Here is a 26,396-nt window from a genome sequence, read left to right as displayed (position 1 = left end):
AAATTTCAGCATGTACATTCTGTCTCCATAATTTTTAATAATTGGTATAAATTTACGTGTCAGAATTTGGCCCAAGCGCCCGCATTAGGTACGTGTAATTGTTTAGCGAGTAAGCAAACGAGCAAATTTAGGCACTGCATCATTTACCTCGTTACATTCGATGTAAATATTGTGGCCTCCGTGGTGGATAATTCCAACCCCGGGCCTTTAAATTTACTCAACGAGGCTGAAAGGTGAGCACAATTTCACGCTGCAAAACCGCGCCCGACGCACACGTATTGCACACGGCATGCAGAGCACAACGACTTTATTGAGATGGAAGAAGATTTATTCTCTTAGATAGCCCCGGACGCGACCTTCAAAAATACTCAGAAAGGCTCAGAAGCATCAGACCTCTAACGACAACTCACCCCGACAACTCACCCCGTACTCTAGAAGCCGAGGAGGGGGGTGCTTGCAACTCCAGTATTTACAGTGTCCGCACGATGTAAAATCATGCTCTACTAACAACTCTATCAAACATCGCTTCACCGAACATACGATGAGTAGAACAAAACAGTCCGTACCTAGCCTAAGATAACGTACTTAATGGGGTACAGATTCCTCATTTTGCGGAAATGTTGGGAAAAGCTGCCCCTATTGATGGGTACTTATATGTGGCACGTGGTATGCGTAAATTGGAAATGGTCACGGCTGGTGTACAGCATACATACACGCCACATGATGCCCAACGTGTAAATGCGAAAAGGACTGCTGAAAATGACAGCATTTATGTATGTTCTGAGTACATAGCGGGAGAATTGGGAGTCGCAAGTGTGTATGCGTCACGAAAAACATACGTCAACCGCACAAAGATATTCCTTTTCAACACATGCAGACATTAGACAACTGCCTCATCAACAGCGGTTTAACATTGATTCAAAGAAGCATATTTACTTTCCAACGTGTTGGAATGTTTATTTCACAAACCACGCTACCAGCACAACGTGCAGCTCCGGATCGGTACGTTGTTCTTCGGAATGAGGGACTCGGAAAATATCAATGTTGCACCGAAGCTTTAGCTACTTATTACACTAACCATAAAGGTCACCCGACAATGTTGAAACAATATGAAGACGTCACGGAAACATATTTCTTCCCTGTTGTATGATTAAATAACAAGGAATGGGACTACCTCGATGCATAAAACATGCATAAATGATGTAAGGCCCCAACCATAGCGCAGATATATTCGTATATTCACTGTGTGAGAATGGTGCTGTAGCAGTAAATGATTTCAGAAGGGAAGAAATGCTGAAGCCGGCTGGTTTCTGCTCGGGGGGGGGGGGGGGGCTGCTTTAAAAACACGCGTTATTGGCGGCAAAGGGAATGGTTTCACGAGGGTTCGATTGCAAAAAATGTCAATATGACGTAATACTTCCTTGTAGTTTCTAAGACAATACTCCTATTTATTTACAACGCATACGTTTACTAGAATTTGCACTGGTAATAAATAAGCCACATTTACTTGGCGCATTACACCGATAGGTCACCATCGCTGTTAAGGTGGTGCTGTTGTTGTGGTTTGTGGTTGTAGTATGCGTCATTGTTGCTTATGACTGTTTATTCTCAATTGCTTCTACGTTAACATGAATTTGGCTCTTTACTTTGCTCTTGTTGACTTTTTGTAGTGTCTTTTGTTTCGTTAGTCTCGATTGTGTTTGTTAATTCTCCCTATATGTTATTTACCATTCCTCTCTTTAACCCGTATGCGCTTGAGGGTAATGCAATGAAATGAACATAAAAACCGAAATGAAAGCTCCGCTCTTAAGGTGAAACTGCAAGTTTTGTAACATCAGGAATTGACGTATTTATTGTTTGTCCCATAGATTGCTTTTTACCTTTTTTTTCTTCCTTGTGTTTGTTGTTTAAGGGGTAAATGATCAGAGCATGTGCCGGGATGGAATAGGTTATTGATCATATTCCCAGTAATGCCTCGGCAAAATGAACAGATGACGCAGACAAAAAATTAAAGTAAATGTGATGTATCCTGATCGCAATATAACGATTTCTAGGAAAACACTACCGACAAGTGGTTGAAGGATATATAACTCCCCTGCCTTTGCATTTTAGAGCAAAACGTCGGTCGCTTGAAAGACATATAGTGCTGGCAGAGCATTTGACTTTGTTATTTTACGCCTCACAATAAAGAATGTCGCTTGAAAGAGAAGCAATGTCTGCTTTACTCAAAGCTTGCGTGGTTGCATTGGCCCTCGTTGCTGCAAATTCTGTTGCCGATGAAGAAAAGCCTGCGGAGAATATATTCCAAGAGGTAAGCTTTATGCTGCAAGCAGCTCGAAAATACAATATTATGGCTAAATATTTCTAGTTTGCATGCTTTGTTTGCGTTGAGTCCATACCACTATCAGTACAGGCAAACTAGCAGGTCACCTATTCCTGAAAATGATTGGTAATAAATATTGATCGTATGTGAATAAATATTTTCATATTCACAAGTAGCAAGTAAAGAAGACATCAGCTATAGATGCGCGAAACACTGCTCATTTGAGTGCCAGTGCCACTCAAGGAGAGATCGCGATTGCTATTTCTCTTTGTGGTGTAAATGTCAACTTGCAAGGTTATTTTAAGTTCTTTCTCGACTTCTACTTTGTCATGTGAAGTAAAAACTTGTGATTTGAACAAAATGAACGCACGTACTGCAGTTTATGTTCAAATTTTCCCCAGTATTCCAATGCCCAGTCATAGCTTTAAGCTACAACTCTGCTCAAGAAATAGTGTTTTTTTTTTCATTTAATAATGAGTGCCTCTGTGAAGCGTTTGCCGTGAAGCATGAAAGGGCAAAAATACCATATTGCAAAGTATAAAACTGTTTATATTGTGCTAAACGCCTCATTGCAGACTACTTAATAGCGGTTTGTGCACGCTATAGGAAATGAATTACTAGTGTCATGTAACTTTCTTCACCACTCTAGGAGTTCGGGAATTCTGAAAATTTAAAATGCAACAGAGTGGTTGTTGTTTACCATTGTTAGTCAGTTCATAACGAACGTTTTTAAAGGGACCCTGAACCACTTTTTATCGAAATGGACAAAGACATTGGAAGTGAAAATAGGCTATTGCAGAATCACTTTGTCGCAAAAAGTATTCAATGCGTTCAGCAGAAGCGTAGTTATCTGCAATCGAACGCGGCCTCCGTTGTGCTCCCATTCCTCCTCCAATGCCTTGCACTGCGAAGGCTACGGCGGAGACGTCACCGTGATGTCCGAGACGTCATCGTGGCGCGCAGTTCAAATTTACGATTTGGTGCCTACGCCACGCTAAGCGTAAGCCAAACGCGGCTGTCCTCAGATAGCCGTAGTGCGCTTAGCCACTGGACTCGTGCCGGTATTCCGCGGCGGCCGCGGTGTAGGCGACCGCAGCGACCAATAGCAGCCGCGTATGGGATTGTGCTTGATTACGAAATAAAGCACACAGTGAAGAGCGAGGATCATGGGGTTTTTGAAAGGAGAGCGTTTGAGAAAAAGGTGACGTCGCGCTCCGCTTGCGAACTCCACGGACCGCGTACGACAGCAGAACTTAGCTGAGATGTTCCCAACAATGTATGCTACCCGCGGACTATGCTACCTCACCAAGCCGGAGGGATGGTTCAGGGCCCCTTAATGACTATGTTTCTCAAGGAGCCAGTATACAGGATTAAAATGAATATCGGTATCTATCAAAAGTTATTACAGCGAAGCTGTGCATGAATAGGGTTCTGTGAATTTCGCAACTCCGTAAGCAGAAACTTAGGTCCCGATTTTGGTGTAATATCGCTTCATTCTAAGCAATACCATGTATGTCTCATCACTTGGATATGCATTTTGAATCATTTGGTTATCAATAGGTACTATTTTCAAGATCAGAAGGCTATCTGTTAGACAATAAAGGTATCTGAAATATTTACCGCTGTGCAGCCCGTGTCGGTCATGTCAACGTTCACACCGCCTTCTCTTTGTCGTCGTTATAGCTTTGTGTGCCTAGTTTCCTTCAGCTATTCCGGGGCAGCCGCATCGTCGTATGTTGTCGGCAAGATAAGCTGTCGTTCTCCATTTTGAATTTCATTGCTCCTCGCGTCGTAATGTGGAGGTCGCGTATCGAGCGCACTCCCGAGGAGCAGCGCGCCTACGAAGAGCGACGGCGAGAACAGATTTGAAAATGCAATCGGTGGCGGCGGCCGGCAAATACATAGGCTAGCCAATATTATTCCAACCTCCATTTTCTAATAATAATAACAATTATGAATAACAATCAATGAGGTTACACACACCGTAGCACGAGAACTAGCCAACCGTGCCGGAGATGGTGTATGTGCACCCGCAGGACGCGACCGCCTTACAAGATACAACGACCTTGTGAAGTCATTTTACCTCGCAAGAAGAATCTTTCCCACCCCTCACGGCAAGTTAAGCAGAGCACAGGCAACCACCCTTCTCCTGTTACTGACCAATAGATACCCCTCCCTCACACGACATCACATCATATACCCCGATATCTACACAAGCCATACGTGCAAGATCTGTAAAACTCAACCAGCAACACTCCCCCACATGCTATGGGAGTGCAAACATCATTACCCAGACCGTAATCCCGTGACCCTCTCGTCGAGATGGCACGCCGCCCTGCGCAGCTCCCATCTCGACGACAAACTCTGGGCTACCAGCAGGCCTACGAAGCGGCGAAGAGGCAAGACCTCGACGTCCCATCGTGGGAGGCCTAGGCCCAGCCGACTAAACTGCTGGTTATCAATAAAGTTCACGCTCTCTCTCCATTTTCTTTCAAGTTCGTGCATTTATTTATATATTTAGTTAGTTCTTTCAGACTTTAGTTATTTCAGCCTCCAGCAGAGCAGATACCCCTCACCCCCCCTCACCACCGGTTGACACAAGGCGCCGCCTCGCATTCCTCCCCCAACGTTCCCGTGGCGCATTACCTTTCTTTTCAGTTCTACACCCTGGCCACTAACACACCCTTGCTCATTACCTCGCCTACCCGCCTTACCCTCTCTCACCTTCAGAAGAACCCAACCTTTATATCCTGTGCCCAAGGAGCATACGTCGCGTGAAAAAGCCAAGTCCACTTGTCGAAATGTTGGCTTCTGCTTTGCCCTTGTTCTCATGTTGCTCATCCTGTTAAATTTCCTTATCCCGCATTCCCCGTGTTTCCATTTACATCTAGAATCTTGCGCCGACAAAGTGACCCAGTTGTCTGCCAGCTTGTGCCACAGAAAATTTGCTCGTATTCGTAATGCTGTTGTGGTCGATTCGTCATCATCATTCCAGCTTCGTAATCTGACTCTCGTCACACCGTTATCGTCACGCCATCTACGCCTACCAAGTGAACAACCGCATTAGTTCGACCAAGTGACGCTTGCGGTAAGTCAAACGAAGTGCGGAGCTCGTGCAGAAGGGCAAGAAGCTGCGTCCGTTCAGCCGGAGCGAGGGCGCTGTCGATGGAACGGTGAAAAAAATCCGAGAGCACGGGGTCGGACTCAAGCTGATGTTTAGTCTCAGCCTCTGAGGGATGAAAGGGTACAGTCGTCGTCATGCATTTGATGTCATACTGTCGTCATTAGGCCGTTGTCATGGTTCAACATGCTATCGTCGTTACACAGTCATCTTCATGGGGTTGTTGGCACACAGTCGATGTTACGCTGTCGCCGTTGTACAGGCAAGGGACTCATTCTACTATAATTATGCTGCCAGTCATTAAAATCATGATTATACCACCGTTGGCGTGCCATCGTAGTAACTGGATTGTCGCCAGACAGTCTCTGTAATGCATCGTCATCATACCTTCATGTGGCGGTGGTCGTGCCATCGCCGGTATTTCAGCTTCGTTATCCGGTCGCCGTCTTTTAGTTGTTATCCCATAATGATTATTTCTCGGTCATAATCTTATTGCCGTCATGTTGCCGTTGTCATACCAAATTTGTTGTTCTATTAACGGCATTTCTTCTTTGTCATTCCATCGCTGTCACTGCGGCATCGTCATAGAGCGGTAGTCAGGCCATCATGTTCATCGGCGAGCTTGGCAAAGTGCTGCCATTGAGAAGTTAGCCACTACCGAATACAATGTATGTCGCAAATAGCTGAAGCAAAAAAAAGTATCTGATGAGAACTACCTATCTGATAAAGTTGACAGGCACTTTAACAAATGCTAAAGAGGATGAAGGCGGAAACAGTGCATGCTCACGAGATTTTCACAAATATTTACACTCTGATACATTGTTCCTTCCCATTACTTGTTTTCTCCCACCAAAGGTCGAGAAGGGGGGGGGGGTCAAGTGCCTTAATTACATATATTTTTTTACCCGTGCTGATGATCGAAAGTGAAGGCGCGAAAACGACGACGGACGAAGAGAGAACACACACACACACTTCGTCCGTCGTCGTTTTCGCCCCTTCACTTCAGATCATGCTTAGCCAACACGCCCAGCTGTGCAACCTACCGCCGAAGGGCAAGTGACACGTTGGAGGCAGGGACGTAAGCAGTGCCGTGACGTGTGCAGTGAGCCACGCACTAGGCAGACCTCTCAACTACCACCGTGGAGAAACCGTGGCACCGCGGAAGAATGCTAGTCTCGCACCCTGGTGGCCCGGGTTCAATTCCCACCCAGACCAAACTGTACAAAACTTTCTTTTAATTCCTTTAATTTACCTTGTGTACACAAACACGCTTGTCAAATCTGACGTCAATCTTAGCATTTTTTACATGTTTTTACTCTTCGCGCTGTCGGCCATCATAGGTACGATATCTCGGCCACACCGCCGACGACAACGGGACATATAATGCCTTCGCATTAAAATACTGGACTGCTTTTTGTTTCGTAAAGCACAGCGTGATTCAACATCACGGTGAACGAGGTGAACTGGAAATCTCCTACTTGAAAAAATTAACAACCGATTCTGCATTGATGCAACTAGCAACAGTTGGGCATGCGCGAAACCGTGTAAAAAATACAACCGAAACCAAGTACTACGCGACAGCGGGTGCGACGATTTATCGGGAAGTATAGACCGTTTCATCGAGGGACGCCATCCTTTTGCGATCACAGCGCCATCTATCGTCCGGCGCATTATGCCGCCATGCTGATATGTGGGATCGTGCTGTAGGATGTACAGCGGGTGGGCTGTTTATGACGAGTTGCAAGATTTATCGTTTTCCTTAGAGGCCTCAACAAGTTTTCGTGATTGGGAAAGTTGTTAGCGCGTCCTTACTAAGATATGAGCTTCAATATAGCCGCAATATCAAAAGGCGACGGGAGGTAGACGCTAACACAGATGTGCCCAGGATCGATACAGGAGGCGAGTCTATAGTATAAATTGTTGACGCGTAAAATACGAGTAACGTGCTATAATTGTATGCCTAGTCTTCACTTTGTTTTAAGATATCACTCAGGTGACCAAGCTGCTGACCTCCGCCGTATCCTGGAAACATTACCGTGTATTTTCTATCTTGACGGCCGCCCTTTGGCCCAGTCATCATTGCTCACCCATCGTATTCACACCGGAGACACAATACGATACGCCGTTGTCCGTACCGTGTATCACATGCCGAACGACAAGCGATACAACGAGAAGTCGATAACGTGTTGTCTAAAGGCGTTATCAAGCCATCTTCCAGTCCGCGGGAATCCCCTGCTGTCCTTGTGAAGAAGGATGGCAGTTGGCGCTTTTGTGTTGATTACCGACACCTCATCAAAATCACTTGACGGTTTCGACTGATTGTACTGAGCGAATTATCGTTCATAAACCTTCGATCAGGTTATTGAAAATCTTCATAGATGACATGGAGAGTGAAAAAACTGCTTTTGTTACGCATGACAGCCTCTATCAATTCAACGTTAAGCCGCTCGGTCTCTAATATGGCACGGCTACCTTCGAAAGAATGATGAACTACTTACTACGCAGCTAAAACTGGTCGACACGAGTGTGTTATCTAAACGATGTGCTAGTCTCTTCACCAACTTTTGCCCGTCATCTAACGCGCCTGTTGGCTATTCTTGCTGTTTTTCAACGCGCCGGCCTGGAATTCAACTTATCCAAGTGACACTTTATGCGTCGTCAAATTACTGTTCTTGGCTATCTCGTCAGTGCCACTGGCATTCAACCCGCCCCAGACAATATTCGCGCTGTACAGAACTTTCCTCTGCCATTTCCTACCGCAGACGTAAGAAGCTTTCTCGGACAATGCTCCTATTTCAGTCGTTTCATCAAGAATTTCATCGACACCGCTTGCCCAGTCACCGACTTAACAGGGACTCTACATTCACGTAGGGTTCAGCTCGAACCAAAGCCTTCTCGGCCCTCGTTCGCTTGCTAACGGCTCCCCCATTGCTAGCTCATTATGATCCATCTGCTGCCACTGAACTTCGCACAGACGCCAGTGGCCATGGAATCGGGCTTCACTCGTTCAATTGCAGCGTAACAAACAGCGCGAAATTGCATACGTCAGCCACCTCCTGTCACCCACCGAGATAATTTTTTTTCTATTACTGAACGGGAGTGACTAGCGTTAGTTTGGGCAGTAACTTCCAGCCTTACTTGTATGGTCTCACATTTTCCGTGGTTACTGATCACCATGCCTGGTGCTGGCTGTCGTCACTTAAAGACCCCACTGCATGATTGGCTAGATGGGCGCTACAGCTCACAGAATATTCATTTGTTGTATTGTGCAAGTCAGGCCGCTTGCACAAGGATGCCGACTGCCTCTCCCGTCATCCTGTCAACCAGCATCAATATGATGCGCATGACAATGACCATTTCTGTTTCTGATCTGCTTGACATCCGCAGTGAACAATGGCGTGATGACTGCTTACGTGCTCTCATCGATCGTCGCAATTCTGGACATTCGGAGCCCACTCTGCGCATGTTCGTATTCCGCGACAACGTTCTCTGCAGTTGCAGCTTACGCACCCGAAAAACCAGAAAGCTTACTCTTTGTGCCACGCCATCTCCGAGCATCAATTCTTGAGAAGCTACATCAGGCACCTGCTGTAGGCAACCTCGCAGTTTCTCGTACTTACGACCTCGTACGGCGCCGCTCCTACTGGCCATGCCTGTACGGCTCCGGCCGCATTCTGCCAGCGCCGCAAAAAACCTGCTGTGCTTCCCTCTGGACCTGTTCACACCATCAATGTGCCCTCAGAACCTTTTTTTCGCGTCGGTCTCGATCACCTCGGGCCTTTTCCGACATCGAAATCTGGCAATAAGTAGGTCGTTGTTGCGACTGACTACGCGACCCGTTACGCAATCGCGCGAGCTTTGCCCACAGGCTGTGCAAATGAGGTGGCGGATTTTCTTTTACATGACGTCATTCTCCATGACGGCGCACCCCGCCTCTCCGATCGCGGCCGCACCTTCTTGAACCGCGTCGGGGAAACTTACTTCGGTACTGCTCAGCCGAGCACAAGCTTTCAATCGCCTACCACCCATAGACAAACGGGCTCATGGAGCGGCTCAATCGCACGTTGGCAGAAATGCTGTCTATGTACTATCGCGCTCAGTATGAGCAACACCGCGGGAGCGCGTGGCCAAGTGCAATGTAAGGTTGTACAGTGGCGCCGATCGGGACGTGTTTTCAAGTATTGCAGCAAAGTGTGGTGTACAAAAGGTGTAACAAAAGCTTTATTTGCTGCAGAAATGAGCCATACGACATATTGCTGCTGTGCATTATGCTTCTTCTACAAAACTTCTTTTTGCAAAGTTCGAAATTCTTCCAGTGTTCTGTTTATATAATTATAGGCTGATATTTTGTTATAAAGCTTTTGTTAAGTATGGACCGATACCATAATTAATCTTGCTGAGTTAAAAGTAAACACAAGTGATCGTCTAACCAGGCACAAAGAAATGTGGACTGTACTCACCCTTAGAACTACTTATGATGAACAAACTTTGTCCTATAAGCTACCTTCCCTGTTAAACTTATTAAACCAAGAAGATTTTGATCCTTCGTGTAATCAATATTGTCTCATTAAACACTTCGCCCAGTCCATTTGTTCGCAGGAATAGCAGATCCTTTCGAATTTTTGTCCCTGTTCTTGTCGATCGCTGCTTTTAATGTTATAGCCATTTCAAGCCCATGAAAATGAGCTCTATTGTTTCGCGCTTTCTCACAGAATTTTGTGTTACGTGATGTTATTCGTCGATTTATGTGAACTCTTCGTGCATGACTGACCGTCATCCTGCTGTTTTGCCAACTGTAACGGGGTCGGGACCTCGTCAAGCTGTTCAAGCTTTTAGTCCCGTACTCCTCCTATCCAAAGGAAATAAAAGTTGATTGATTGACTGATTATCAGCGGAGGGTTTGGCTGTTCCTGGGAATTGTTCCATAGAAGTTGTTCCAGCAAGTGGGGGCGAGTTGTTCCATCGCCTCCACTTGCTTTCTTTCACCCTCGCCTTCCTTTATTTGGAGAGCCAGGCCGGATATCACCTGTCTTGTGAAGCTCCACTTGTCGAGCACGAAGTTTAGGCGTCAAGCCACGGCGGCAGTTATCATTTTCGAAGCTGGTATCATCACAAGGCGAGGCGACGGTGAAACCAAGCAAGTGGAGGCGATGTGCACTCGCAGGAACAGCCAAAACCTCCCCTGATAACTCGGAAACATATCCGGATCGGCGCCACTGCACAACCTTACAGTGCGCTAGGCCACGCGCTCCCACGGTGTAGCTCATACTGAGCGGGATAGTACGTTTTTGACGAGCACAGTGATTGGGCAACGCGTTACCCTTCGAGACTTTCGCTGACAATTAGTCCCGTCACGAGATCGCAAGCTGTTCTCCGCTTTCCGTGCTGTTCGGCCGCCACCTTACTTTGCTCCTTGACACACTGCTTCCTTCCTCGACTAACAGTCCCGCTGAATATGCTTAAGACGTCTTCCCCCGGGCTCACATGGCGCTACAGATTTCCGACTCGCAGCTCACCAACTCTCACGCCTTGCAGAAGATCCGGTACGACAGCCGACATCGGGACGTTCAGTTTCCCCCTGGCTGCGTTGTCCTACTATAGACGCCATGTCGCCGCATCGGTTTGTGTAAATGCTGCTGCCGCGCTGTACAGTGCCCTACGCTACACTGCGGCAGCTTGGTGTTGACTAAAAGATGGTTCCGCTGGTCTCGCCTGTCCAGAATGACATTGTGCATGATTCTCGTCTGAAGCCTTACCTTGCCGCGAGTTCACCTTCAATATAGCTGGTGCCGAGATGTGCCTTAAGGTGGTGTTTATCTTACGGCGTAAGTAAGGATGGCGCCAAAGTCAGAAGAAGATGATTTGACATGTCCAGGTGTAATCGGTCTCGACAGCCATCTTGTTTGCATATCGTTGACTTGCGTGTAAATACATCTTTATATATGACTTCCGCATCGTAACAATATGACGCCAAAGCACTGTCGATGGAATGACGCAGAAGGAATCTCGACCGAATAACAAATGAATTTAACGATAACGGCCTAACGACAGTGAGATGTCGATTCTTAAATTGTGACGAGGGTATAACGAAGACAACGCGACAACCACGACATGGATGACGATGAGATGACACCTGTATGACCGCGTTGGCGTGATGATAACGGTATGGCGCAAACCGGATGTGGAGCAGGAATGACGACGATGACGCGACAAACAGTACGACCAAGATGACATGACAAGGGGCATATTATAGCGTAGGTATAACGACGCAACGAAGACGATGGCATGACAATGGCGGCAATATAAAGATGGAATGACCACAGCATGATTAGGATGGAATGACGTCAATGAATTGACGGTCATATAACGACGATGGGATGAAAACAATGGTATAGCGTTAAAGAAGTAATAACGATGGTGAAACAACAGCGTGACGATGATGGCATGATGACAACTGTATGACGATGACTGTTTGACTACGGCGGCTCAATACGACGACATGTCGAGACTAAGATGTCGATGTTACAACGATGACCATGCAATGTAGTGAGCGCGACGGCATGGCGACAGATGCATGAAGACGGCTGCGTGACAACGATGCTGCGAGGAATGATGGCGTGACAAAGACATGAGGACAATGGCATGACGACGAGAGTATGATGAAAATGAGGTGACTATGACTGTATCACAAAACCTCTGTGGTGACGATAGGCATGATGACGACAGCATCACAGTGACCGTGAGGAGAGTAGATTGAATAAGTTGTAGTGACGACGATGGTACAGCTACGACGGCATTACTGCGATGTTCTGACGATGTAGGCTTGATAGCGACTGTGTGGCGACGAAGGCGTGAGACGGGAGACATAATCATGAATAAATGACGACGGTATGATTACAATACGATGACAAACTAGGGTTCATGTCGATTGAACAATGAAGGCGGTACGACAACAATGGCATGGCAACAATGCGATGACATGACTGAAATGAAGGCAATGATAAAATGACAGCGTGACGACGATGGCGCGATGACCACGATATGATGAGAGTCAGATAACAAAAATGAAACGGACACGACGGCATCATGACCTCGAACACAAGCCTACTGGTCAAAGCTTTAGAGAACTTGGACCACGGACTCAGACTAGAAGACGTGACGACGACACCATGATGACTCGGATCATGAAGCTGGACTAACGACGCTTCAATGACAACTGGCATCATTACGGCGGTGTGACAGTGCATAGATGACAACTGTGTGTAAAGGACGGTGGGATGGCGATTATGCATGGCGAGTGTCGGATGACAAAGCAGGATTGATGGCGATGCAACGACCTCGATGGCATCGCGACCACGAGCCCATACCTAGTGGGCCAAACAATTAGACAGGTTGGGTCACTAGGTCGACGTAGAAGGCGTGACCACGACGGCATGTGGAGAGCATATCACGAATCTGAAATGACAACATTGGAACGACCACAACCGCATGACGGCTAACAGCACATACCTAGTGACCCAAGTAGTTACAACACTTGGGCCACTTGATCCGCGTAAGATATTACGTAGATAGATATATAGGCAGATAGTAATGTAGATAGATAGATAGTTAGATAGAGCCCAAACGGTTTAAGTAGGGAAATGATTGTATTGGAATTAAAAGGATGTGTAGGTGCTCCAACGAGTCGATGACGTGATAGATGGACTGCGGCCTTACATCACCTTATTTAATAACGGTCTGCTAGGCTGAAAACTATGCACTACACCGTCAAAGGAAACAGCATACTTATGAAACGGATGGTTTTTTCAAATTTGGTGTTGAGTTGGTCAACGTCCCTGCCTTTCCTCTATCTCTCTTTGATGTTAAGCCTTTCGGGATTTGTAGCGCGTCTACGACCTTATCGATCCTTATCGACAAAATGTTTCTTTTACCCAATTGCGACCTGCATCTTCGTAATTCCAAGATGTTATTTGGAGTCGTACATTTGCAGAGCATAACAGCCGCCATAGCATCTTTTTAAGTTGGGTTTTGCATTAAACTACGGATATTATCCGTTTGGCGAGTGCCAGGCGTTAGCTCTTGGCCACCTCGTAAGCAAGAATGAAGTCAGACCCAACCCACAGAAGTACTGCTCTCAGCGATTTGAAGCCGCCAGTCTGGTTGAGAACAAATTAGTTTTCTTCGATTACGTCCGCATTTCAGCCGTTTTGTGTTGATATTGCAATTTGGTTGATAATGGCTGATAATGTTCATTCACTGAAGTGTACATTAGAAAAAGATGTGCCCTTCAAGTGGGCACATGAATGTGAGTAAGAGCTCCGTAAATAAAGTTACTGCATACGCCAAACCCTGTTTTGCGTTACGTGGAACCTTCTTTTCCTAAAATTCACATTCGCCATCCGGATACCCATCGAAGCAGTGCTTCAACAATTCAATTATTAGAGCACTGCACGGGTCGATGTTTTAAGCCCGGGACAGCCCGGGCCCGTTTTTACGTTGGGCTGCCCGCCCGAGCCCGACCAAAAGTTCTATGGCGATACCCGGGCCCGGCCCGGGTCCGGAAATAATCTGCATTACACGCCCGGCCTGGCCCGCCACCTCTTTACCTTAGGCCCGAGCCCGACCCGAGCCCGGCTCGAAACCGGCCTGGACCCGGCCCGAGACCGAAAAAGATCACCGAGCGGCATTAGAAAATAAAATAAGGAAGAGAATGAAAGGAATTTATTCTTAAGGCATAAATACATGTCATATGCAATTATGAACACCATTTAAGTGGTCTGATCGTAAATAACAGCGCGCGAAGTGGTACGAATGACCCTGCCGAACAGTATCGCCAGCAGTTTCCAACGGCGCGACCTTGATGCGGCCCAATCCACTTCTATCGCAGCACTGCCACAGTATTTTTCCACGTCGGGCGTCTCACTGCAAAGCATGCGCCGCCACAGCCGCTCGTTCCACTCAACCGTATTTTATAGTACACTATAACCGAAGTGCAGCCACGACCGGTCGTTAGCGCAGCGCACGGATGGACTAAATCAAGAAAGAATGCTTCTCGTCCCTCCATGATGCAGCGTAATGCGCTGCTGCTAGGCGGCCGGTTGAGAACATGCGTGCAATAATGGATGGACGCAGTGCCATATTTCAGCCGCGTGAGGAATTATCTTGTCTTACCAGTCATCGTTCTACCAATTCGCCTTTGAAGAATCAGCAAGTCGCGAGCGCGCTTGCACCGCGCTGAAAGCATTAATTACATTGATTTAGGTATGAAATACAACGCCATCCTTTGGTTTGAGACGACTTCGGTCTTTCTGAACTTTTATATTTTGTTCCTACAGCGCCGAATACGACGGAAGAAGAAAAGGGATGTACACAGGGAGTAGCACTGCTAGCTTCCAGCTGCGCCGGGGCAACATGTTTTTGAGAGTCGAGACGCGCGAGGATAACGCGTTGCACGTTACATGCACACCACCAGAAGGTTCAAGCCCGACCCGGGCCCGGTCAAAAAGCACTTGCCGTGCCCGGCCCGAGCTCGTGAAAAAACTGCCCTACACGGCCCGGCCCGGGCCTTCGGGCAAGCCCGAGCCCGTGCAGTGCTCTAAAAATGATGCAGGACACGTTCTGGCTTATGCCAGTCCTGTCAGTTATTCTATGGGAAAATACTACTTCATGTAGTAACAATGTACATATCGAAGATGTTTCAACTATAAAGGAAAGTTTCTGCTGAAGGTCATCAACAAGAACCTTTTTTTATATAAAGGAGTGCTAACTTTCGGCATCCGCCTGGCTGTCTAGCACGTTGCCTGTAGGACCTCCAGAATACGACCTCAAGAAAACGACTTTGTGGTAACGCACAGAAGTGACCGTCCTCCCGACGCTGCGTATGACCGGCGATGTTTGACACAACAAAGCAGTAGGTGGGCATCGTAGTCATACAGTCGTCGTCATAATGTTATCATCACGCTATTGTTGTCACGCTATCGTTTCTTCATCGTTATCACTTAAGTAATGGAATATCAATGCACATATCAGAAGCGACCTTGCAGCGCTCCTCCAGGTCATTTAATCCTTTGCCGCCTCCGTAAACGCCCTTCTAACATGTTGGCATCCACATACTGAGTCTCTTTCCACACTCTTTGAACAATAACCAATGAGTAATTGCCTTTTGTGATTACCCTAACAACAAATCAACCGTAGCAATGTCTTCATTGCCATACGCCATGACCCACCTCTCGTGATCTTTAGTGACTGTGATCGTCAATTTGTCAGTAAAAAAGGCAGTTCATTTTAAAAACACAATTCAGACTTTGGAACAGTTAAAACGATGCTACTACTGCCGCAGGCTTTGTTACACTATGTCGGCACGTTGGCTGTTTTAGATCATTTTCGTGACTTCACTGTGATAGTTGCACGCATCTAATGGACAAGACGACGGTACAGCAAACTGAACTCGTAAATGTTTCGCGTCCCACGCACTACTACCCCATAACTGAACTATGACTCTCGTTCTACACTTTGTCTGCCAAATGGGAATTTTCACGCTGTGGCTGAACAGGTTGAGTAAGAGGATGCTGACGACCTCTCGTGGGAGAGGCTAGATCTCTGGGGATATATCCCAATCTCTCGCATCTGGAAGCTTTCGCCAAGAAGTAAACACGTATCTTACGTCAGAATACTGTTTTGTATAGTACCAGACACAATTAAAAAAGTACAAAATCAGTTGCAGTAAAAAAAAATTTTCCTAAGTCTCTTTGTTTAAAAATAGAAGCCTAGCAAATGCCGTTATTTTCTCACAAAGACCACAGTTTTTGTTTGAGGTTTTCTGAATTTGACATTATATGTGCATGGGCAAGTTTCTATAATTAGAAAAGTTCCCAAACAGACAAAACTATTAGCACTTACTGCTGTCGCATGTACGCAATTCAGGCACTTTTCACTGTTCCAAATGACGCCTTCATGAAAGATGTGGTCAAATCGTAAATGTATATATTTGCAAAAATTCCCGTGGTTGGTATTATATGTAGTTAATATAGCAAAGAGAAAACACTCTCAAGGATTTTCCATGTTTTTGTCAAAAAGGCAATTTTATTAAGGGTAAATTAGAAATCCAGGCACTCCTTCCTTTTTTTCAGTTTTGGGCGAGCCATAACGTTGTGTGGACTTACAACACATCGGATAGTCTCTTTGATGAATGCAAGCGGCAGGAACGTGTAGGGAATAATATCTCTGGTGTCATGATCAATACCTCGTGGTTATATAAAGAAAAAAGGTAAGTCATGAGAGTGCCTACTCCTACACTAAAGCATAACACCTTGTTCCTTATTTAGGATAACCTCCGTGCACTACTGGAAATTTGGTGAAAACGACACGCTTTTGTGCGACACTAAATGTGAGTAATGTTTTCTTAACTTTGATTCAGAGGAATTGGTTTCTTTGACGGAAGGACTGGTTCCTTCAACAAATGCTCTTTTTTTCCTCCAATGATATAGGGAGTACGATTAACATCAATTTAGAATTTCGCCCCGTTTACAGTATTATCTAACATTTTGTTCAAAGCCAGTGACCAAAGTTGTCCAGCAGATTCGCTCTTTAGGCACGCCCCGGCTGCCATCTTTCTAGGCAGACATCATGGACTGCTGGTTATGTAACCGATTGTATAAGTGGCTACTCGCTGCCGTGGCCTGCTAGACAGCTTCGATAACTGAGTCTATGCCAAAGTGTATGTTCAGGAACAGACATTTTCAGGCAGGGAGTGGTGCCTGACACCGGCAAGAAAAATATATTGCCGAGGGATAGTGGGGCTATACTTGTTCAGGTGCAACCAAACTAGGAAGGCCCACCAAGCTTTATCACAGTCACTCCCTCACCAGAACAGGAATTGGCCTCCCTGGTGCAGTATTCGGCCACTACCTGCCTCACGACTCCGACAATTAACCCATGGCCCTCAGTCCCCATTGCCTGCGGAGCACCTGACCAAGGCGGCGGTCAGACCTTCTACGGGGCACAGGGTGCTAAGAATCTCTGGGTCCGGACAGACCGCCAATGGAAAACAAACCTGGCAACGTTCAACACGCGCACCCTCTCGAGTGAGGCTAGCTTAGCAGGACTATTTGACGAATTATCAGGCATTGCCTGGGACATTATTGGCCTTAGTGAGCTTAGAAGAACTGGTGAGGCTTACAAAGTGCTGACTAACGGCCACGTCCTCTGCAACAGAGGTCTTCCAAATAAGAGAGAATCCGGGGTAGGATTTTTAGTCTATAACAACATAGCGGGCAACATTGATGAATTATACAGCATTAATGAGAGGGTAGCCGTCGTCGTAATACAGCTGAATAGGAGGTACAAAATGAAGGTAGTACAAGCCTACGGCCCCAACCTCTAGTTACGATGATGAAGAAATACAACAGTTTTATGAAGATGTTGAATGACAATGAGAAAGGTGCAAACTCAGTATACTGTAATCATGGGCGACATCAATGCAAAAGTGGGGGAAATGCAGGTTGATGAGCAAGCAATTGGCAACTACGGCATCGATTCTAGGAATGCAAGAGGAGAGATGTTAGTAGAATTCGCGGAAAGGAATAGGCTCCGAATAATGAATAGCTTCTTCAGAAAGCGGAGCAACAGGGAATGGACCTCGAAATGCCCTAATGGAGAAACAAGGAATGAAATAGATTTCATACTCTCTGCCGATCCAAGCATAGTGCAGGATGTAGAAGTGTTAGGTAAGGTAAAGTGCAGTGACCATAGGTTAGTGAGGTCTAGGATTTCTCTCAATTTGAAGAGAGAAGGGTGAAATTATTCAAGAGGAAACAGGCCAAAGTAGAGGCAGTAAGGGTAAAAGCAGACCAATTCAGGCTGGTGCTCGCAAACAAATATGCAGCTTTAGAAAATGAAGATGAAGACAACATACAGGTAATGAATGAAACCGTAACTAGGTTCATCTCAGAAGCAGCAATTGAAGTGGGAGGTAAGGCACCAAGGCAACCAGTAGGGAAGCTCTACCAAGAAACAAAGGACCTAATAAGGAAACGACAAAAGATGAAAGCTTCGAACTCAAGATATCAGATAGAATTCGCTGAACTGTCAAAACTGATCGACAAGAAAAAGTAAGGGTTATACAAAATTATAACGTGGAAAACATTGAGGAAGCCGTTAAATATGGACGCAGCATGAAAACAGTAAGAAGAAAGCTTGGCATAGGACAAGGCAAGATGTACGCACTGAAAGATAAGCATGGTAATATCATCAGCAATTTCGATGACATAGTAAAACCAGCGGAAGAATTCTATACTGACCTGTACAGTACCCAAAACAGCCAAACTACTTTCATCCGAAATAGGGATGAACTGGATACAAAGGCTCCTTCTATAACTAGCGATGAAGTTAGAAGGGCCGTGAAAGACATGTCCAGGGTAAAAGCTGCTGGAGAAGATGGAATAACAGTCGATTTAATCAAGGATGGAGGAGATATCATAATTGAAAAGCTTGCGACCCTTTATACGCAATGCCTCACAACTTCAAGCGAACCAGAGAGCTGGAAGAACGCCAACATTATACTAATCCATAAGAAGGGAGACGTTAAATAATTGAAGAATTATAGACCCTTTAGCTTGCTTTCAGTACTGTATAAAATATTCACCAAGATAATTGCCAATAGAATCAGGGCAACACTTGACTTCAGCCAACCCAGAGAACAGGCTGGCTTCAGGAAGGGATATTCTACGATGGATCATATCCATGTCATCAATCAGGTAATCGATAAATCTGCGGAGTACAATCAACCTCTCTATATGGCTTTCATAGATTATGAAAAGGCATTTGATTCAGTAGAGATACCAGCAGTCATAGAGGCATTGAGCAATCAAGGAGTACAGGCGGCGTACGTGAATATCTTAGCAAATATCTACAAGGATTCCACAGCTACATTGGTTGTCCACGAGAAAAGTAGAAAGTTACCTATCAAGAAAGGGGTCAGGCAAGGAGACACAATCTCTCCAATGCTATTCACTGCATGCTTCGAAGAAGTATTCAAGCTCTTAGACTGGCAAGGCTTAGGAGTGAGGATCGACGGCGAATATCTCAGCAACCTTCGGTTTGCAGATGACATTGTCCTATTCAGCAACAACAGAGAGGAATTACAACAAATGATTGAGGACTTTAATCGAGAAAGTGTAAGAATTGGGTTGAAGATGAATATGCAGAATACAAAGATAATGTTCAATACCCTAGAAAGGAACAAGAATTCAGGATCGCTGAGTCAGCATCTAGAGTCTGTAAAGGAATACGTTTATCTAGGTCAATTACTCACAGGGGACCCTGATCATGAGAAAGAAATTTACAGAAGAATAAAATTGCGTTCGAGTGCGTACGGCAGGCATTGCCAAATCCTGACTGGGAGCTTACCACTGTCGTTGAAAAGAAAAGTGTACAATCATTGCATTCTACCGGTGCCAACATATGGGGCAGAAACTTGGAGGTTATCAAAGAAGCTCGAGAACAAGTTAAGGACCGCACAAAGAGCGATGGAACGAAAAATCTTAGGAGTAACGTTAAGAGGCAGGAAGATAGCGGTGTGGATCAGAGAACAAACGGGGATAGACGATATTCTAGTTGACATTAGGCGGAAGAAATGGAGCTGGGCAGGCTATGTAATGCGTAGGATGGATAACCGGTGGACCATTATGGCTACAGAATGGATACCAAGAGAAGGGAAGCGCAGTCGAGGACGGCAGAAAACCAGGTGGGATGATGAAGTTAGGAAATTCGCAGGCGCAAGTTGGAAAACGCTAGCGCAAGACAGGGGTAATTGGAGATCGCAGGAAGAGGCCTTCGTCCTGCAGTGGACATAAATATAGGCTTATGATGATGATGAAGACAGTCGTTAGGAGAATGCTCGAGTATGCATATCCTACCTGTGACCCGCACACAAAGACTGGCATAGACATTATCGAAAGAGAAAGAAGGAAAACACATAAGCTTTTCTACAATGCTGATGACTAGCACATTTCTGTCCCCAATCTGAGATTGCGATCTGGACTCCATACACTTGAAACTCGCCGCAAACTAAACCGTCCACAAACGATGTATAACATCGTTAACAACGACACTAAAATGAGATTTGACAACTATGCAATTTTATCAATCGCAATGGACCAGAGACGCAACCAGCACATCCCTTTCTTTCTTCCTGCCCACAACACAACGCGAATAGAACGGCCTTCCAAAAACGCAGTCAATTCAATGACTCACAGTAATTTCTTTCAGTATACGTTGCCCACCGAAACCTTACTCAAAATCTAATTAATAGAATCGACTCATTTCTTTGCGCAATGTCTCACAGTATAAATCAGTTTAATTGAATGCGTATTAATGCCAAGCGCCACATATGCTGCTCACATCTTTCCAAAGAACAAAAGAAGAAAAAGAAATGAAAAGAAAAAGTGGTGCTGAGGCATAGTGAGAATCTCAGCTGAATGAACTCTGTAAAATTGTGAAGTGCAGTTATGTCCGAGTGCTCTAATTATAAACTGAAAATTGAAAACATCGCATAGACCGACATGTGACCAACAATTTTCTGCATCTGCAGGCCCACTTTTAAAGTCATGCGTTCATTGTTTCCTTTATGTTTTTGTTACATATTGTATTGTTTTTCTTTTGCGTTTTTTCTTAAGTCAACAAATCTGATGGCGTCATCATACTTTTTGTAATGACTTGTGCATTACAAAATGTTTGTCTTGCTTATTATGCCATTGATTTTATTTTTTTATTCCCTTGAGGCAATTGAGTATGAAATGATGTGATGCATGGGCCTCTGGGCTTCCATAAAGGAAGCCCAGAGGCCCATTTGATATTTTTAATTTGACAAGTAGTATTGTCAAATTAAAAAAATATCACCCGCCATCCCACTGCTGTGATGCACACGACATATAGGTGACTCAGAATTTAGATCAAAGGTATCAGCAAATTTTATTTCTCTTGAGCGCTGATGGCGATTATCACGAAAGAAAACACACGCACACACAATATTATTTTGATCGGGGGTCTTGAACGGCGACATACATTCACGTGAAAGACCACCGTCACCTAGGGGAACCGGAGGAAACGGGAAACGCGCGACAAGACCACCACGCCAGGAGAGCGGAAGAAAACTTGGCTCCCAAGCGCTTGGCACGATAGAAAAGAGAGGGCGCTGCGAGCGTACGCATGGCCGATGTGGGTCGCACAGCGGAAAAGCTTTCAGAAACCCTTATTAAGTACTTGACATTCTACATATCTTGAAAATGGTGCCCATTGATAACTAATCTACTGAAAATGCCTGTGCAAGGATTGAGATGTATAAGCTTTCGTAAAGGTTGAATGAATTTTGCATCAAGTTCGGGACTGAGTTTTTACACAAGCAGATTCGTTTACGGACACGACAAACGTACAGAACCAGAGCCATAGACAGCGACGGTGTAAAAAACTGCGCGAATATTTGAACACATTTCCGGCATGCCGATTAGGGTCACTAAAGAAAAACGACGCGTCGACATTTACTTATTTACTCGATTCTTGGACAATACAAGGTACTGCTCGCGGGTCAGGAACAAATGAGGTAACGAACTGATTAACGGGCGTGATAAACTATTTGTTTGATATCAATCAATATTTTCTGTTGGCCAATATATTATTTTTTCGCCGAACAATACTACAAAAAGTCCCGCTGTCGCTTCTCAATTTGAGTCGCCTAGGTCAAAACGGAAAGTTGACGTAATTAGTTAAGGAGGAGGAGATTGAGGAAGGTGTGATTCTGGGATAAGCTGTGACACTCCGACAAATTCCCCAGATGCCCACCTTTCCCAAACTCCTCTTCCTACGGAAATTTTACCCCGACTGCTACACAGACTCCTGCCCTGGACGCAGCAGCTCAGCAACGACAATCCATGTTGCGGCGAAGTGCGCCGCAAAACTATTTCATCAGCTACCACACATCCTATACCCTTCCGCACTGAATAGCTGTCGTCCGACGGGGTTTTCGCGAGGTCTGCCGGACGTTCGTCGATCGGGCCTGTAATGTTGCTGAGATCGTCGTATAGACCCAGGAATAGAAGGACCTCCCACTGTGGTTTATTTTATGGACAATACCAAATTTTTACACCTTCTCTTTAGGTCATTTACGTGTGGCCTTTATTTGTGTTGCTCTCTATGAATCAGCCAGTGCTGATACCATATAGGAGTCCATCATTGCCATCATACTCAGCACTGTTAAGTTCACCAAGACGAATGAATCTCCTAGCGATCGCTACATATCTCTTTCTTGTTTTCTTGTGCAAGGTGATTTCATCTGATGCCTGGAAATTTGCCACAAACAGGTGGTACATTTATTGCCACTAACTAGATCATTGAAATTATTGCAGCGAGCTTACAATGACTATGATTCGCAAATAGGACCACATACCCCAAACGGGGGATTGGCCAAGGAGCTGGCTGTATGCGGAGTGATCATATTGGACTTTTAAGGAATCTTTAAAATCCGCCTGTTGCAGATAACACCGTTCTAGTCCTTGAGTTGCATTATGCAGGGAGGCCAAAATTATTTGCACAAGAAATGGGAACACATATCCAACTAATTATTACAAACTACTAAATTGACTTCTAAATAATTACTTACGGCATGTGTGATAATTTACAAATTGTAGCGGGTTTATTTACAAGGTGTATCCACTTGTAATGAAATATTATAGTGACGGCAGTTTGCAGATATGCGCCAACCAAACCGCCAGTAAAAATTCACAGTTGTACCAACGTTCGTGAAAAAAAAAAACAATATGCTAGTTCAAGCATTCATGTACAAAAGTAACTGAAATGCCGACGTGTTCGTCCCACAGTTTAGGAAATAATAACTCGTTACTGCTGTAATCCTGGCAGCTAATTTAGTGAAATTGTCTTGCAAGCTCACCATGAACATCGTTTCAAGAAAAAAACAGCGCAAAAGAGACGAGGTCGAAACGAAAACAGGTACAACAGACAGGCGCTAACTTCCAACTAAATGAACAAAATTGGAAGTTCGCGCCTGACTGCTGTACCTGTCTTCTTTTCGTCCTCGTCTCTTTTGCGCAGTTTTTTTTTTCTTGAAGTATGATACACCAATTTGGCCACATCAAGCTCCTTCTGCTTCACCATCAACAATTCGTAATTGCGATGGGTTCCGTAAAGTAAATAATTAGTAATTTAGGAAAGTTTGGTTCATTAGTTGTAGTTACATTTCTCTTGTTTGAAATGTCCGCCTTTGCGAACAATAGAGCCCAAGGACAAAAACTGTGCAACTTGGTTTGTCCAATTAGCCGAAAACGGGTGGTACATTTAGTGCCACTTTAGTGCCACCAAGCGATATCCGCAATATTCTCTCACCTGATCTCATAACATAATCCTCTGTTGGATTACAATTTGGTTGCGATCTTTTACCGATGTTTTCCACTCGGTTTTAAGCCACTATTATCATCCGCTGTGCACAACCGGCTGATCCTACTGGTAACGCGGGCAGAGCACCGTCCTGAAGAATGACGAAGAGCGAAATCCGCCGAAAATGGATTAGCATCGCTGCAATAGAGTGACGTGTGTTTACGTTCTGATAACATTCATTTATTTACGCCGATAATGTGGCGGTTACATGTTATAGAACAACAAAATTGGCCATTATGGACGCCTTTCCTACTGTTTTAGTTTTTATGAGTTATTGGAGTTAGCACGAGTTAAGTCGTATGCTTGGTTGGAGCGTTGAAATAAATTTTAAGCGTGTCAAATCCTCCATTGAGCGAAATGCAGCTCCACTTACGTGAAACCTGGGGAGGTGCAAAGCATGCAGTGGTGTACCGCTAATGGGCTCATACTGCCTTAAGCAATGGCTCATTACCCCATAAACGCGGCCTCCCCATTACGACGACAGAAGACAAGTGACATTCTACCATGAAATGATGAGCGGCGACGCAGACAGCTGTGGAAGACGACGACGACGAACGCGGGGAGCGTTCGGCACGCGGAGCGCTCGGCACGCGCTTGTGCCGAGTGCGTGCGGCTTGCTTACCGTGACGACGACGACCACACGAGACGCCGACAACCCGTGTGCATAGTGCCGAGCGTGTGCCGCTTTCTTACCGTGACGGCGACGACAGGAAACGCCGAGAGCCCAATTACATAAGGTGATTTGAACCAAAAACGTTGGCCTTATTGACTTGGTCTGCGCAGCTCCACTTCACGCCTCCTACAGCAGCTAGAGCATAAGGTACAGCCTCCAGCATGTTTAAATATATCGTGCGAGCGTCGACTGCGCGTAGTATCAGCGCCTTACAACGGCGATAAGCTGGGAGACCGGCAGTAGTACCCGCAAGCGACAAAGGAGCGCTAGCCCAACCGTCGTCTGCCACTCTGTTTCTTTCAGGACAAAACACTCCCTTTCTTGGTTAATGGTGCCCGCATTGAGCACGACCGCAGCAAACAGAGGCACATGCAGTGGTTCACGTTCCCGACAACTCATCGTTCTTGTGTATTACTTTTCTTTTTTTTCCAATTTCCTTGCGCGTGAACTTTGCGCAGTTTCTTTGGCTGCAGTAACAAGAAAGATAAAGAGAACGAGCATCGGTAGATCGCGGTTTTTAGTCGCGCGCATGGTTTTGTTCACGCCGCTTTTCTTTTCGTTTTCTTTTGTTTAAGGATATCAAAGCGGATATATTATGATAGGGCGTTCATCGTCCTGGAAGGAACAGCGTGGCAGACGACGCTTGCGCTAGCAATGCTTTGTGTGCCTGCGCGTACTACTGCCGGTCTCGCAGGTTATCGCCGTTGTAAGGCGCTGATACTTCGTGTGCAGGCTGGCGGCTGTACCTGTATGTGTAAGGCGAGAGCTTTAGGTATCTGTGTTGGCGGTAACCTACGCGAAACTGGGCCCTGACGAAAGATGGCCGACGTCGCTAAAAAAATTGGATTGACGTCTCATTTGTCAGGGAGGTTCATGTAAGCTATGTAAATTAGTGGCTTTGAAAAGAGCATTTGGTACAGTTCGGTCTGGGTGAGAATCAAACTCAGTTTTCCGTGGTGAGAGACGAGCACGCTTGCCTGAGGTCACGGCTGTTCCATGGCTCTGGCCGAATAGAGGTGTGCCTAGTGCGTGCAATAACAGGCTGCAGTTTAGGTACTGTGTTAAGTGCTCATATGTGGCGTTCAGGAGGTCGGCTTGGTGTCACACGTGCACTTCCAACTTTCGCTCATTACATCTTGTAAGGAGTGACTTATGCATTACCAATATATCTTATAAAGAAATTAAACCCTGATTATATAACGTCATGTATTACCAAATGTGCAGCAGGCTTTCGCCTTCTTGCGTTACAAGAGTGTAACAGCTGCCGAACTTTTTCTTCGTTCTTTTCGCACGGTTTGTTATCGTCTCACAATGTTAAGCCCACGGTTTTCAGTAATATCGATCGTTGCGCAGTCATTAGCTTGTTTGCAAGTTCCACCAGAATCCCCCATCATTCAGTTCCCTAAATATTTCAGGCATGTGTTGTTTGTATAAATTGTCGTTCCAAGTACTGCAGCAAGCGGTCGTTCTAGACATTAAAGTGGATGCCATAGGTGCTGGAGCCTATTTTTTTACATCAGCGTGCTTTTAGTGGTATAAAGGATCTTCATTTCTAATTTATGATGGTGTTGAATTACGATTCAATGTTTCCACACTGTGACTTCTAATCACTCATGCCTATTTTCTTGCGATACCTTGTAAATATACTTCAATCTTTATTATCAGTATTGACAAATGGACTATGCTTTCTAGCGTACTCGGCACTTTTATTTTAATTGTCTGCAGCAATCTTGAAGAGGATGACGTTAACGTGTTACATAAAGTGGTGCAGCTGACAACAGTAGCAGTGATGAGTTTAAGTCCTACATACTTGCTGAGGAGAATCTCGTACTTGT

At 45.4% G+C, this 26,396-nt stretch overlaps 1 long non-coding RNA gene across 1 annotated transcript; it reads left to right on the top strand.

Annotated features, from left to right (window-relative positions):
- The first annotated feature begins 2,133 nt into the window (after window positions 1-2,133).
- On the top strand, window positions 2,134-16,833 carry LOC125947010 (uncharacterized). Its single transcript, XR_007468064.1, has 3 exons — window positions 2,134-2,311; window positions 16,574-16,710; window positions 16,769-16,833. It is a non-coding gene; the product is annotated as an uncharacterized LOC125947010 (long non-coding RNA).
- Window positions 16,834-26,396: the final 9,563 nt, after the last annotated feature.

This window comes from Dermacentor silvarum, chromosome 7 (assembly GCF_013339745.2).
Source record: "Dermacentor silvarum isolate Dsil-2018 chromosome 7, BIME_Dsil_1.4, whole genome shotgun sequence".
Lineage (NCBI taxonomy): Eukaryota > Metazoa > Arthropoda > Arachnida > Ixodida > Ixodidae > Dermacentor > Dermacentor silvarum.
This window is presented reverse-complemented; position numbering and strand designations above follow the sequence as displayed.